Here is a 15140-nt window from a genome sequence, read left to right on the forward strand (position 1 = left end):
GATCGTGGTCTTATTTCATGGTATTTCTGGGAAGACATGCGAAGCCCCACTGACCAGTTTATCTTCCAAACGAGGCTTATTTCACCAAACTTTGAAAGTTTGAGTCAGAGCTGCCCCCACAATTAACGCCGTGTAACACAAACTTACAAGTGCACTCTGTTACCATCTTCAGAACACGCCTAACGGAAGTGGCTTCCAGGAAGACTGAGAGGCACAAAATTATTATTTCTGACCTTCACATTGGCATTTGTACTAACATTGGCTAACTGCTCAGCCGCAGATAGAGTTTAAAAGAACATGAAGGCGCCTATGCGTTACTCTCCAGATGTCAGGTGAAGATTATTAACCTGATGGTAATAAACTCTTAAAGGGGCAAATTGCTTGCATATTGCAAATCAGACATAAGCGGCAGTGTATGCATTCCGCAGCCTCTAAAGGTGAGTTCCCATTTCTGAGAAGTATTTTCTGTCCCAGTGCTTTCCAAAACAACATCAGAGTATGTGGCTTTTAAAGACAGCAATGCCAGCTTCCAAGCAGATTCACAAAAGAAAAGGGAGGGAGCCACGTTTTATATTTAATTTTTCTTTGGTCCTCTCTTTACACTGTGAAAACACCTTGTTGAAAACTGATAATATAAACAAATCTTGCAGAAATTTTTGCAATTTGTATTTAGCTTATACTGTAGTACTTTGCACATGAACCTGAGGTACTGGGCAGAAATTCTTAATTTGTACTTGTAGGTGTATTTTATTTCTGTCAACTAGATTATAATTTCACTCAAGGAAACAAACCCATTTTCTCTTACTTTTGAATTTTTCATTAATACCTGATAGAGTTCTGCATCTACTACGTGTACCATTAATTAGTGAATGCTGTTAGTTGGAAGGGATGCTCTCAGCAGCTCATAACAAAGTGCAAAACAAAAGCGGCTAAAAAAAAACGGGAATTTATCAGCTCGCATAGCAAGAAGTTGAAAGGCTGGGCAGGAGCAGGATTGGTCAATGAAGAGACTCGGTCATGACATTAGGACCCAGGTTCTCTCCATTTTTCTGCTCCATCGTCTTCCGCGTGTGGATTCTCTTACTTGCCACACTCCACACCCAAATGCCGGAAATGCCATTTCTCTTTGCTCTTCTCTTGAGGAGGAAAATAGTTCCCAGAAGCCTCAGGTCAACGTCCTCTCAGGCCCCACTGATCAGGACTGAGTCACATGACCAGACCTCGGCAGCCATTTTGAACTCTATTTCAGGAGATCACCACTGGTAACCGGAAAGCAGTAGAGAGTTGCTACCGGAGAAGCCACCAAGAGTCTGTCACTTTGTGTGCAAAGGATGTCTCTAGTGTGAGGTGAGTGGCAACAGTGGGGGGAAAAAAGCTTCAGAAGTTGTGTGGTGGGGAAATAAGTTGGGAATTATGGATACTAAGGACCTAGTTTGAAGAAAATTCCCCAGCCCCTCCAGGCTTGAAAACTTGTAAGTAAAGACACTACAGAAAACAGTAGAGTATCAAGTTAGCCCTGTAGCAAGTTCTGTTTACTGCTCAGTTCTGTAAATTGGCTAAAACAATTGGAAAAGGCTGCAATCATCATGGTCACCCTTGACATACTGACTGCTATACATATGTGTTCCATTATCAAGGCTCAACTTCATAGAAGCATGACGTAGTTTTGCAGCCAATCTTGCTTGCAAATGAAATGTGTAATAGTAAGTTATTTGAAAAGATACAGAGCAAATGACAATTTGCTGACATATGGTGTGATGTAATTGTGCCACATGATAGAGAGAATGGCTAGCGGTCTAATGAAGCCACCAGCTGAAAGAATTAGCCTCTCTCTTCAATGTATGCATGCAACAACATTAAGTATCCAGGTTAATTAAGACAGAAGGATCTGGGTATTCGGTAGTCTGGAGGAAGGAGTCCTAAATTACCTCTAAGTAACTGAAATTGACAAAATATATGTAACATTAACATGTAACATACAACATATATAACAATATATATAGCATATACATTACATAGATTAAAATAGTAACACTTCAACTTATAACAAATTACTTTCCTCTTATTTCTCCTTTACATTAGATATATCAGCTTATGTTATTAAGATAAAAGACAAAAACCTGTGCAACCATTCACAATAATGTAGGTTGATAGGTTTGACATATAGAAAGCAATGCCAGAGGAAATGTACCGCCACCAATGCAAATAGAACAGGAGTATCCATGTGAAGCAAAAGGACGTTATATTTGCTAGACTCCTGCAGACAGGAGGCTCATCTCCCTGTATTACGTGGCTTTTCTGGGACATCACTCTTGAAAGCAGAGTTTTCTTAGGCGTTACACACTCACGACAGGCTAAATCCTTCGGAAAACCTTGGTGCCTCTGTGGGGAGCTTCACAAAGCTGTTAAGCGTTCATTGCTCTTAAAGTATTTGGTAAAGTCAACACCTGAATTCCAGTCAGCTGGGGCTGCCTTGAGCAGCTGAGAACGGAGATGGCTCCCGCGGGAGGAGCAGATAGATCCTCCTCAGCCCTCCTTCCCACACCACCTCTAGCCAACTCATGACGCCCAACACACTTAGCCCACCAGAGAGGTCTCCTGGCCCCCATCCCTTCCTTCCTCCTGCCATGCTGTGAATGGCACCTCCATATAGGTCCTCAGGTACGGAGGGGGCAGGGTTGAAAGAGAAGGCCTGGCCACCGTCCTCATCCCAAAGAGCTCAGAGAAAACAAAACCACTCATGAGCCAAATATGGTGGGCAAATTGAACTGTGTCGGTAGCCATAGTAAGAGTTTGAAGGTCTTGGCTCTCCCTGGGTTTTCTCCCAGAGATGACTTGCATCCTACTCTTGACCAAACCAGAACACTCTCAGCGAGCAGAAGCAGCTGCGCATGAGGGTGGAGAGCTCGAAAAAACCACCACCATTCTCTGAATTTAGAGCTCCCCCGGGCAACAGCGGAGTAAATATTGTTGTGGAGAGGCTATGATTCCTCCCGAGCACACCCAGGGTAGAATTGCAGGCAGGCCTTAGTCACGCTGCATGACGATGGGGTGAGATAAACACAGAGACTCTGTGTTTAACATTTCCGTCCGTGGGGCCGCTGGGGCCTCTTCTGAGGGCACAACGCTCTAGCCCTGCCAGCATTCCTTTTTTCCCATCCCTCCTCTCAGCCAGCGAGGAAGGAGCTGGACGCTATGTACTTCCTCCCTTACACAACCATCCCCAGCCCACTGAGGGCTCGGAGCTGCGGGTGTTGAGTTAATGTGCCGTGCCCAAGCCAGGCAGAGCTCCTGGATTTGCTGCAGGGCAGGCTTCATGGGTTCAAGGCCTGTGCAGTGCAGAGCCCTGCCCTTTTTTTTTTTTTTTTTTTTTTGTTGGAGTAAATGCACTTATTGATACGCATTTTACATAGTTCAAGGAACTGAGCTGTAATACAAAGCAGTTTTCTTTTGGATATCACCATGCTCCGTGTAAACACTGAACTCTCGGGACCGTCCACAGAAAGCACTCCAGGTGCTTCCATGGGCCCACACTTGGTTTAATGCCCTGCTGTCACGGTCTTAAAATTATCAACAGTTTTTGGGCACGGAGCCTCGCATTTTCATTTTGCACGGGGCTTCTCAAATTATGCTGCCTGTCCTATTTGCCACATGGGGGATGGGGCCCTTCCCTCCCACTTTCTCCAGAAAGGGCAGCTCCCCCATTTCCAACTTTCATTTTCACAGACCTGTAAAATGACCCAAGGCACACTCCCAGGCCAGCACGGTGGGAGGCGGGAAACTGTCTGGACTGCCAGTTATGGGGAGAAAAATGAGACAGAAGCAGGCTCTGGCTGTCCAACCCTCACCCTCCCACCACGCTCTTCCCAGCCCAAGAGCTTCCACCCCACTTCCCCGAGAGGTCCCTCCTCTTGGTCAGTCAGCATGTACTTACTGCTTATGGCTGTCGAGGGCTCTCCGTGTGAGAGGTAAGATGGCATCTTAGCATCAAGGGCGGTAATATCTACCTCGCTGGGTGACACCTGACAAACGTATGGGATATGCTGAGTGCCAAGGACCAGTGGTAATAAAGAGATCAGAGAAGGAAGAGCTTGGCATGGGCTGGAATGGCCAGAACTTCATGGACAAGGTCATGCTCTTACCTTATCTCCATCTCTTCCCACAGCCCAACCCCTAACCCTAGCCCACTCTCTCAGAAAAGGATGCCACTGATAACAAGGTGGAGGTGGAAAGAGCACTGGGAGAGGATCTGAATGCCCCCACCTCTAGGAAATAAAACAACTGCCACCATGGTCCCTACTGGTGCAGACAGATGAAAGGAAGCTCCTTCTTTTTATAAATAATTAACCCAGTAGCATCTCATTCAGAGGAGAACAGTTAATTTTGGTTAAGAGGAAGTGAGAGCCCATAAGATGGGTGATGCTGTGAAGCTTCTACCGGATCACGGAGGTCTGCTTCCCAATAATGCTTCTTTATACCGGCAGCACAAATTCTCTGTACCACATGATCTAGGATAGAGTTAATTTATTTGGATAATGGTAAAAATCTGATCTTCTGGAACTTTCTGTGTGAATGTGAATCTTTTTTTTTTTTTCCTTTCACTAATTACTTTGTAATAAAACAAACATTTATAGAGCAGTCACTACATACCAGAGACTAGGCAAAGGGCTTAGTATAGGTGATCACTTGTAGACCTCTCATCTGTATAAGTACGGGGTTGGCCAAAAAGTTCGTTCGGGTTTTTCCACGTGATGGTATGCAAAACGCGAACGAACTTTTTGGCCAACCCCATGGATACTATTTGTTATGCACGGAATGTGTGTGCCCTTTCAGAGTTCACTGAAGCCCAGTCCCCAGTGTGGAGGTATTAGAAGGTGGGATATTTGAGGAGTGATTAGGTCATGAGGGTAGAACCCTCATGAATGGGATTAGTGCCCTCTCACACCATTCTGTCACGTGAGAACACGGCAAGAAAATGGCTGTCTGTGAACCAGGAAGCAGGCCCTTGGCAGACACTGAATCTGCCAGCACCTCGATCCTAGATTTCTCAGGCTCCAGGACTATGAGAAATAAACGTTTGTTGTTTAGGCTACCCAGTCTATGGTATTTTTGTTATAGCAGCCTGAACTGACTAAGATACTCGTATTTAATTTACAAATGAGGAAACTGAGGCATGGAGAGGGTAAATAACTTGCCCACAGTCCCTCAGATACAAGGTTCTAGAGCCAAGGTTTGAACCCTGGCAGTTTGCCACAGAGCTCATCTCCCAAATTATCTACAACCCTTGCCTCCCCATCTCACACACCTTCCTTCCACCTGAGCATAAAATAAGTACTTTATTTAGACTGACTGGTTCACTAGAGAAATGAGAGAGAGTTGGAAATTCAGAACCAATCTGTGCCTTGAGCTTTTGGGCCCTCTCTACAGAGCTCTTCTCTTGAGTTGGTTGAGGGAGGGCTGGTCTTCAGGTGCTTGAACCCACCGAGAAAGTTTCTATCCATTCTAATGTCAGCTCAGTTAAATGTGGAATTTGAAGATTCCACCAAATGTGGAGTATCTTAGAAGCACCTCGAAGATGCTAGGAAGCATTTGCAAATCTCCACAGACCTTGTTGCCTGTGGTTGAAGATCAGTCTCTTACTCGTTCCAAGAGAAAATTTCTTGGATAAGGCTTGCCAACGTAGGACCCATCCTCCTCTTGGTTATTATAACCTCTCATTACCCCAGGGTTTCCTCAGCCAGTGGGTTCTGACCTGATAGATGAGTAGAAAGGGCGATGGAAGAGTCAATGCAACTCACTCCTTTGGATTCCTTGGGTCAATAGAGTAATAATAAGGGCAGCTACCGTCTATCAGCATTTATCTGTATATGCAGGGAGCCTTCACTTTGCTTGACAGTAAGGGACTATAAAGTAACCATATGTGCTGAAACCCTGAAAAGCCATCTTAATAGTCGTGGGAAAAAATGTTAATTGTTCTGTGAACTTTAAAATTTTTGTCAAAACATTAGGAACTCTACTGTCAGTTTTAAATGTTTATTGAAATGAAATACAATAGTAAAACCGACATTTACTTAGTATACTGAAACTGAAAACATTAGAAACGTTAAGAACTAACATGTATCGTTTCTTTGTAAGAAGTCTATCAAGAAAATTTGAATAGTCCTTGCCTTCTTCTCACTGTAGAACATATGACACAGAGCAAGCATCTTTTCTATGCCTTGGCAAATTGTCATACTCCTTTCCAAGTCTGGATCAGCTTCTAACACATTATTTGTACTTTCATTGTTGTGGAGTATTTCTGAGATTTCCTTTCCGGTCAAGATTTTTGCTGGTGTCACTTCCTCTGGGACATCTTCACCCTTTTCATCACAACCATTCTCCGCATTTATGCCACTAAGTTTGCCTTCATTCGCTCCTCCCACTGCGTACAAGAGTCTCTCAAAGAGTGGCATCATCAATATTCCCATGGTCAGCTCTTTCTTCTATGATCCCATTTATGTTGAGTTTGAATTTCACCTCCAGCATTATCACTTTTATTTCTTTGCTGCACTTTTGTTTTTCTTGGCCAGCTCCCTCCTGTGATTAGCACATGGGTTTATCACTGGGACACAAGGAGGCAGCACAGCTACATGCTTTGCTGCCTGTGTGTGAACTGAGTAACAGATGCGCCGGGACCAGTCACCGACAGGCTTTGAAAGAAGTGATGCAATCGGTCACTGGTCATGCCGTGCCTCTGTCATTTACCTAGAGATTTATGGGTCCGAGAGCTAGCAGAGAAGTTTGTTCTTCATGCAATTACTCACAGTTAATACACATGGTAACTGAAATTGGAACCATGTTTTGGGACTGGTGTTATTGAGCTAAACCGTGATAGCTGAAATTCATACTTTAGTTGAACTCTGCAAAGTGAGCACTGCCTGTACATCACCTCATTTGACTCTCACGGTAGCTTTACAAAGGATGAGGCTATTGTTGCACCCACTAATAGATGAAAAGGCTGAGAGAGGCCAAGCAATGTGCACCCGTGGGCACACGGCGAGGCAATGATGGAGCAGGAATCGGCACCCGCATCCGTGCACACAGCCTGCGCTGCTCACCACCGCTCCACAGGGCCTTGATTTGGAAGGAGGAAGGTAGCTGTGCCTTTCCCTGGAGGGCACCTCAGCCTACTAAGAGCCTGTGCAGCCTCACCACACTCCTTGTCCTTGGGCTTCAGGCTGTAATGTAAACTTCCCCAGTGATTCCTACGCTGCTACAGGTGGCCTGGCTCAGCACCCCCTGACGCAGGTCAGGTAAGGATTGCCACGTCCGTTTGAAATAGGAAGAAACGAAGTCCCAGGGGGTGGAAGAGCCTGGTGCTTGCAGCACAGCACACTGTCAGGGCTCCTTTCGCAGTGCTGCACTCTCTGAGGACAACAGTAGAACGTGAACAGGGGCTGGCCCTCACACTGGGGTGGCTGAGTGCTGAGAGGACAGCTGCAGTTCTGCCCCCTCCTCCCTCATCCCTCGCTGGCCACACTGCTGGGGCTTCCCCACCGCATCCCAATAGCAGGAAAGCCTGTTCTCACTCTCTTGGCCCAGCCCAGATAGAAAGGATGTTTCTCATTAATAGGATCAGAAAAGGCATCTCTAAGAATGAAAGGAAACGTGGCTTTATTTGCCAAGGTCGCTCCCCTCGAAAGCCCTCCAGAAAGCATACAAAATTGTTAAATTATCAAAACATTAATTAGATTGTTAAATAAGACCGACTCTAATCCTCAAAGCATGTGGGGCAGGCCCTTTGATGCATCTGGCCTAATGGCTTTAGGGTCCGGCTGGCACTTCCTTTCCAGAAAGTCGCAGTCTTAGAAGGAACCGCTGAAAAAGAAAGTAGGTGCAGAGACAGCATGTGCCCCAGCAGAGTCAGACTTGGACAGGCAGGCTGTGGACACCTCTGACCACCACAACTTCTACAAGACAGAAGCTTCCCACCCAGCTTCCCCTGCCCCCAGGGTCTGTACCTTCTGTCCTGACATTTGGAACACATGATATATCCTATGACATCTACTCCCGGATTCATATGTTTGTGTCTGGTCCCTTCAAATACGTTGTAAGCGTCTAGAAGGCAGGGACCAGCTGTTGTGTGCTCTATCCTCTACAGTACAGACTTTAAAAACTTGAATTAAAAGGAAACCTTCTATTTTCTTTTTATTTTCTCTTCACTCTCTGCCCGCCCCAGCTGATGTAATGAGGAACGTGACTTGGAAATCTACCTCACTGGCCAGTCCAGATCCTGGGACAGCAACCCCAAATCAGGCCCCAGAACCAAATCCATGGCCTGCTGCGAGGACTTTCTGCATTGAGAATGTGAACGAGAAGATACAGTAAGTCAGCCTATGTGGCCTTGATTCCACTGAGACTGGGGGGAAATGAACCTTTCTGCTTTTCTGCTCCCCAAATTTCTTCATTTATTTCTTATGTTGAAATGCTGGAGACTCTTTGGGCCTGTTGGAATAGGACTGGTGAAAGAAAAAACTTCAGAAAACCTACATTGGGCAATTTGAACCAACTCATTTTGGAAAATCATTATTTTGTGAAGGCCTATTAAGTGTCATACGTTATGAGAGGAGTTTTCTCAAGTCTAAAGAATAATTCCCATTCCGTAAATGAGAAAACAGGTTCAGAGAGATTATATAATTTCTCCAAGTTTAACTAGTAAATGCAAGAAGTCTATCTGATTCACCCCAAGGTCTCTCAGCTGTTAACTCCGTAAGTCCCTTTTTAACCTCTTTTTCTAGCATGTGAGCATTACATAGAAGCCCTTTTCTCCTCCTCCACACTGTAGTTCCTCCTTAGCCTTCAGACTGAACTCAAACCCCCCATTCTGATTTACCGCCATCATCTCACTTCCCACAGTACCCCCTGCTTGATCCTGTGACAGCACTTGGAACATTAGGTTCTAACATGTGAAGTTCCCTAGTACCCTTCCAGTCTGGAAACTCAAAACTACTTATTATTCATCTTTATGCCTTCAGTGCTTAATGTAATACCTTTCCCTTAGTAAGGCTAGGAGAGAAAAGGCAACACAGCTTCTCTCTCTCTCTCTCTCTCTCTCTCTCTCTCTCTCTCTCTCTCTCTCTCTCTCTCTCTCTCTCTCAACACTTGTCCCTAGACCCAGCCATTATGCTGTAAGGAAGCTCAGGCCACTATGGACATGATCTGACCACAGCCCCAGCTGAAGTCCCCGACTGAGGCTTCTGTAATAAATCAGGCGAAAGATAAGGTGACTTGGACCTTGGTGGTGGTAGCGGAGATGACAAAAAGTGACTGGTTTCTGGATCAGTTTTGAAGAGAGAGCTGAGAAAGAGAGATAGGTCAAGGATGGCATCCCAGGCACTGGAAGGTTGGAGTTGCCATTTACTAAGATGGGAAAACGAGGATGTGCAGGTTGGGGTGGATGGTAGAATCAGAAGCTCTTCTTCATGCATGTTAAGTCTGAGTCCCATATTGAAGCGGAGATATTGTGCTTGCAGCTGTATATGTGAATCTAGAGTTCGGGGGGCTGGACATGGAAATGTGGGAGTCATCAGCACACAGACAATAATTAAAGCCACAAGAAAGGACGAAATCACCAAGGGGGTGTCTGTAGATAGAGACAAAGCCCAAGGACATTCGAGGCCATGTCAGTGCTCAGAGTTTGAGGAGATGAGAAAGAACCAGCTTAGAGCAGGAAGGAACAAAGAAGAAGGAACCAGCAAAGAAGTCTGAAAAGCAGCGGCCAATCATAAAAGGAGACCCAGCAGAGTAGAGTCCTGGAAGCCAAGAAAAGAGTTTCAGGAAGGATAGGGTGATCAGATGTGTCAAAGCTGCTGTAGGTCAAAGTAAGATGAGGACTGAGAATTCACCAAGAGATTTGTAACATGGTGGTCATTGGGAACCTTGACAAGAAAGATTTCAGTGGAGTGGTGAGGGCAGAAGCCTGACTGGATTGAATTGGAGCGGGAATGGGGAACAGGCAGCGGGTACAGCCCACTCTTGAGAAAATTTTTGCTATGGGGCGCAGAGAAATGGTGTAGCAGCTGGAGGAGGTTGTAGGGTAAAGAGAGAGTTTTTTAAAATATGGGAGATATAACAACACATTAATATACTCATACAAAGGATCCAGTAGTAGAAAAAAATGTGATGACACAAGAGAGAGGAGAGAGGATGATTACAGAAAGCCCTTGTATAGGCAAAAGGGATGTATCTGAGGTACTAGGGGAGGGGCTGCTTTTGGATAAGAGCAGGGACAGTTCACTCACCGGGTGGGAGGGAAGGCAGAGTATGGGGAACAGATGCAGACACGTGGGTGGATGTCGTGTCAGGAGCATGTGGAAGGCTCTGCTGATTGTGATCTCACAGAAATGGGGGGCAGGCTCTCACTGGGTGTAGACAACAGATCGATTTCTGAGGATGTGGGAGAGTGACTAGCCTAGGAGTACCAGGCAGAACTAAGGATCTGCTTGAAGTTCAGGCTCATGGATGTGAATGTGAACCCACGTATGTTTCTCTGCAGCCATATTCAGCTACACGGGTGCAGGCATGGAAGTTTCCATTTGTAAAGGATTGGGCCTTTGCCAGGAATACAGTGAAGGGAGAAAGTTGGCCCGGGAGTTGAGAGAAGGGATTATAATCACAGAACATGGAATCAAAGGTGGCAAAGGAGGGAAGGGCTTGAGGGGCATTGAAACAGTAGTGAGAGCAATAAGTTCTAGGTCCCAGTGGGGCGAAATCAGAGCTGGTGCTAGTCTACGGAGTGTCTTCAATGAATTAGATAAACACATCCCCTCTATGTGATATGGTCCCACAACTGTGCACAGGAAAAGTGCCTCTTCCCCTGGGTGGCTAAAGCCATGATTCAGGGTGTACAGTGTCATTTCTGGAGCTTGGGCTGGATTTCAAGGCCCACTTGTCCCCTTGGCCAAGGACTTCTGTGCAGTACCCCAAATGCACAACTGTGTACGGCAGCCCCAGCTCAAAGGATTGTTAGAATCAAGTACTAGAGGGATGTGTACTACAAGGCAGCAGGTGGTGATCCTAGAGGCGGGAGGGTGAAATTGAGATTGTGAGAGGGTGGCGGTCATTAGTAATGGGAAGGTTATAAGGTGTGAGTGTCTGTGATAGGGCGGCAGACAAGGTATTGGAGAGGAGGTTGTCAAGGACCTGAGAAGTCTGGATTTGGGGAGGATCCCCTTCATGGACGATGAAATCACCAAAACTTATAACTGCAGAGTGTGGAACACAGCACAGTGAGCGGGGGCTCCGCGGATGACTGCAACAAGAGACACTCACAGGGTCTGTAGGCTGATGGCATGTGCTTCAAGGCAGGCGTTTTATTGAGGAGGGAGGAACAGGGATGCCCAAGCAGCACTGAGGACCAGAGAGGGCTACCCCTCCAGCTCCAGACCCAGCAGCATGAGAGATGGAGGAGAGGAAACAGCCCCCACTTGAGGGATGCAGAGGAAGCTGTGTCCTGGGTGGAAAGCCAGCTTCTGGTTAGAGCAAGAGCATGGAGAGAGCATCAGAGAGAAGCACAGGATGGAGGGGATACAATGGACCACGAGACCCAGAGAGCTTGGGGAACTGGGGGAGTGGGAGACAAGCTAAGACTGTGGGCTTTGTGGAGCTGTCTGGAGGGGAGAGTTCAGGGGTGAAGGATGGTCTGGGGGTCCTGGGCTCCTTGCGTGATTGACGTAAACAGGGGTAAAGAGCATGAAGGTCTGCAAGGCAGATCATGATCCTGAGGCTGTGAGTGTTGGGGTGGGAGTGTCTCGTAAGAGCAGGTGGAATCCGGGGCCCCTGCTCATCGCTGCTGATGGAGTTGAGGAGGCTGGGGGAAGACTGTATTACCCTTGGTCTGTATCTGAGTACCTTATCAGAAAAATATATGCCTTCTGATTAGTCCAGTTTGGGTGTTCCTTCCACTCTATGTGTCTCTATCTTAATGACAAGTGTTATTAGCTCTCTCAGACTGAGCATAATAAGTCAGTGATGCCCCCAGAAGGCCAGGCCTCCACTGGACTAAACTTCTGGAATCCATATTCATGCAGCTGCTCTCAACTTGTAATTTCGACTGCAGTGTCCAGCCCAGTAGGCCCTCCGAGGCGTTCATTCTCACGGCCTCCTAATGTACGGCCCCCGGGCTGTTCTGTAAACTGTTGAAGCCATCTTCAGCTCACTCTAAACCGGAAGAACTAGATGTATATCAGGAGAAACCAAAACACTGTTTGATTAATCACCACCTTGCAAGCTGGAGAGTGATGGCTGGGCACAAAATGTGGTCGTTATCTAAATTGAGTGCCGGCCTGTCCCCGGGATCGTGAACAAATGGACTCCCCTCTATTTATAAACAACCCTGAGGGATGAGCAGCTTGGTTTACGCTGAGAAGGGGCCATCATTCATTTTTATCCATCATACCTGCTTTTAGTGATATTACACACACACCCTGCTTGGGCTAGAATCTCAACAACCCAAGAGGTTTATGTGCTTTTAACACCAATTTTGAGGGTCTCTGTGTACATTTCATCATGCGGGGGTAACGGGGGGCCTGGAACGCAGTGTGTGAGCTGATTTCTTCCTCAGGGCTTCACGCAGGGTTCATGATGAAGATGAAATTGGGTAAACTACTGTTGGCCCCAAGGGTGTGTCTGTGAACTTCAGGTGATTACAGGAGGTGAGAAGGCGAGAGACGCTTAGACAACCAGGATTCCCCTGGCAGGAAAGGGGTGGAGTACAGCCAGGTAAGGAAGATGGCCTGTGACAGTGCAGTAAGCCCAGTGCAGCCCTGGCCCGAAGAAGCAGTCATTTAGCACTTAGTATTTGCTAAATGGATAGAAGGAGAGGGAAGGGAGGGCTGGCCAGAGCAGAATTCCTCCACTTTGTAATGCAAATTATTTACCGTTAGAATAGCATTTCCATGTTCTCCAGCTCTCCTCAGATATTAATGCTCATGTTTAAAACGGTCCTGAGAAGAGCGCAAGGAATCACTTCAGAGGTGAGGAATGTGAAGCGCAGGGCAGTGGGGTGGCTTGCAAAAATCACCACTGTGTTTACTGTAAGGTCAGAGCCAAGTCCCAGCCTTCAGATTTCCAGCCCAGGAATCATTCCACTCAGGCCTTAGCCCGTCCCTATTGTATGTTGGGCTCTGTTGAGAGTGCCGAAGCCTTCTTTCCACTTCCACCCAACCAGGGAGGACAGAAAGATGGTTTTATGAAACAATCAGAGACTAGCAGAGAAGCTGTCGAGCCCTGGTTAGGACAAATTTTGCTGTAGGAGCTGAGAGGGAAAATGAGAGCATAGATCAGGTCATCCTGGGGGCGTGTAGGGCTGGTGTCTTTTCAACAGTACTGTCCCACAGTAATGCAACATGCGCGATGTATGTCATTTTACATTGTCTAGTAGCCACACTACAAAAAGTAAAAAGAAACAGTTGAAATTAATTTTAGTAATATATTTAACATACAATAGCCCAATTCAACATATAATCAATATACACAATTATTAATGAGATGTTTTAAATTCTTTTGTTTTGCATTCAAGCTTTGAGATTCTCATCTGTAGTCTACTTTTATTTTTTTAACAGCTTTATTGAGGTATGACTGATGTAAAAAACTGCACATGTTTAACGTATACAATATGATGATTTGGACATACCCATATACCTTTGAAACCCTCACCACCCATGTGTAGTTTAATTCTCTCTTCGTATCCTGAATTTTTATTAGAAAAACTAGATCTGTATTTAAATTACGTTAAATATCCAGTTGAAAAAGTAGATTCAAAAAAAGAAAAATCAAAAAAAAAAACCCAAAACACGTAGATTCACATAAGCAGGTTGTTCCAAACAGACTTAAAAGTTTTCTAATAACTTAAGTATTAGTTTTTAAATTTAAATTTAAATGAACTAAATGTAAATATATTTAAAACTCAGTTCTTCAGTCGACGTTTCAAGTGCTTAGCAGCCTCTCATGGCTAGTGGCTACCGTGTTGGATAGCTCAGCCATAAAGTAAAAATGGCAGCCACAGTGGCCGAAGCTTGGCTTTTATAGTTTCAGACTCTGGGAAGGGGGTCAGGCTTTCTCTTTCCCGTCATTTCCCACCTGGCATCTTCTTTCCACTTGTTATCCTGCTCAGTATGACAGCTTACCAAGAGGACAAGGCCTCAGTCTATGAACTGCCCATTAAGGCATGAATAACTTCAGTAAGTGGGTATGGATTTGTCATGCTACGCTCTTGTCTCCTCTGACAAAGGAGTTGACATATGTCAGGGCACACCAGTACCCTCTCAGACTCACAGAAGGATAATAATCCTTCCGCATGACTGTCAACATGTACACAAACCACACAAGCGCCCCCATACCACACCACATACACACACACACAATCCCCCCAAGCACACACACACACACACGCCTCACACATCACACACAATCCACACAGACACCACACACATTCACACATACATACCATACACACATAGACACACACACCATACATACATACCACTCACACACATACCCTTCACACAAGCCACACACATAGACACACACACACATCGTGTTCTCCCAAGGTCTATGACACTGAGTGAGGAGCAGGAGCTGTCCATTCTACGTTGTCGACCCTCAAAAATTAATTTTTGAATGATAGGGCTCAAGCTCTGAGCAAGGAGTTAGGAGACCTATCATCTGTTCCCAGTTCTGCTGCCACTTACCCACGTGTAACCCTGACCAAGCCAATTAACTCCAGTTTCCTATAAAATGAGAGGTTAGGTCCTTCCCAGCTCTGATATTCTAGTCCAGGTGTTGACAGACTACTGTCTGTGGGTCAGATCTCCTCATGCCCATTCATTTACATATTGTCTGCACTGCTCTCCCCTGCAGTCGCAGAGTTGAGGATTTGGGCAGAGACCATATGGCCCGCAAAACTGAAAATATTTATCCTCTGGCCTTTTATAGAGTTTGCTGATCCTGTTCTCTTCTGTGGTTCCAACTCATTTTAATCCTGTCTATACATTCATTTTGTTCCTTATTAAACAAACAATATTCACTCAACAAATAATAGTCACCATTATTGTGCAAAGTATTATGAAAATCACTGAAATACAGTGGTGCCAATACAAACA

The 15140-nt window shown here is 45.7% G+C and overlaps 1 long non-coding RNA gene across 3 annotated transcripts in view; it reads left to right on the top strand.

Moving 5' to 3' along the window:
- Positions 1 to 15140, top strand: part of LOC136792160 (uncharacterized) — a 121253-nt gene that overhangs the window by 28361 nt on the left and 77752 nt on the right. For all 3 annotated transcript variants that reach the window (XR_010835552.1, XR_010835554.1, XR_010835553.1), the window contains exons 2-3: positions 1250 to 1347; positions 8219 to 8363. This is a non-coding gene — a long non-coding RNA (uncharacterized lncRNA). The remainder of the gene's footprint in view (positions 1 to 1249; positions 1348 to 8218; positions 8364 to 15140) is intronic.

The sequence above is a fragment of the Kogia breviceps genome, chromosome 11 (assembly GCF_026419965.1).
Source record: "Kogia breviceps isolate mKogBre1 chromosome 11, mKogBre1 haplotype 1, whole genome shotgun sequence".
NCBI classification, from domain to species: domain Eukaryota; kingdom Metazoa; phylum Chordata; class Mammalia; order Artiodactyla; family Physeteridae; genus Kogia; species Kogia breviceps.